The sequence below is a fragment of the Pteropus vampyrus genome, unplaced genomic scaffold (genome assembly GCF_000151845.1).
Source record: "Pteropus vampyrus isolate Shadow unplaced genomic scaffold, Pvam_2.0 Scaffold1000009086, whole genome shotgun sequence".
Taxonomy (NCBI): domain Eukaryota; kingdom Metazoa; phylum Chordata; class Mammalia; order Chiroptera; family Pteropodidae; genus Pteropus; species Pteropus vampyrus.
This window is the reverse complement of record NW_011923488.1, coordinates 70-1,219: the sequence shown is the minus strand read 5'-3', so window position 1 is coordinate 1,219 and position 1,150 is coordinate 70. Positions and strand designations below refer to the sequence as shown.

General features: G+C 36.0%; 1 pseudogene; it reads left to right on the top strand.

Moving 5' to 3' along the window:
* The first annotated feature begins 599 nt into the window (after positions 1-599).
* Positions 600-715, top strand: LOC111735800 (annotated as a pseudogene).
* Positions 716-1,150: the final 435 nt, after the last annotated feature.

Here is a 1,150-nt window from a genome sequence, read left to right as displayed (position 1 = left end):
CATGAAGAAATGAAAACAATAACTCAAAAAGATAAATGCATTCCTATATTCACTGCGGCATTATTTACAAAAGCCTGAAAACTCATATTCGAAAAGATATTTGCACACCGATGTTCATAGCAGCATTATTACAGTGACCAGGACATGGAAGCAACCAAAGTGTCCTATGATAGATGATTGGCTAAAGAAGCTGTGGTACATATATACAATGGAATATTCTTCGGCCATAAGAAGAGATGAAATACTGCCATTTGCGACAACGCAGATGGATCTTGAGATAATCATGCTAAACAAAATAAGCCAGACAGAAAAGGTTGATAATCACATAGTATCACTTATATGTGGGATATAAACCTAAAAGCAACAAATGAACGGGATAAACAGGGACTCATGGACATGGACAATGGACTAGCAGTTGATTACCAGAAGGGAGGGGAGAGGAAGGAAGGGGAAGGGGAAAATAAAAAAACAAAATGTTAAAAAAATTATGTATATATAGTATGAAAAAAACAGGACGTGGTTCCATAGTGTAGCGGTTAGCATGTCTGCTTTACATGCAGAGGTCCTGGGTTCATGCCCCAGTGGAGCCACAGTCCATGGTCTACAGCCATGCTACCCTGTACAAGCCCGATGTCTGATCTTGGAAGCTAAGCAGGGTTGGACCTGGTTAGTACTTGGATGGGAGACCACATAGGAAGACCAGGTGCTGTAGGCATAAATAATTATAATAAATATAAATAAATAAATAAACTGGTATTTAAAAAAAAAACAATAGCCAAGATATGGAAGCAACCTAAGTGTTCACTGATAAATAAATGGATAAAGAAGATGTGATATGTACGTACAATGGAATATTACTCAGCCATAAAAAAAGAAACATTTTTTGTCATAAATATTTATGCAAAACTCACTATAATGAAAGAACACTGGTAAACTTGATATGGTAACAGTGTTTTATTAATTATGACCATTTACTCACATTAAGAACCAAAACATGGCTGAAACTGGCAGTCTTATTTGAATTTGTGATGCTCTGGGGGAGATATTATACCTGTTCATCTACTTATAATGGGATTTATTATTGTGGAATATTTTATGCAAATGATTCCCTCCCCCCAGTTTTTGCTATATAATTACTTGGTAGATGAAG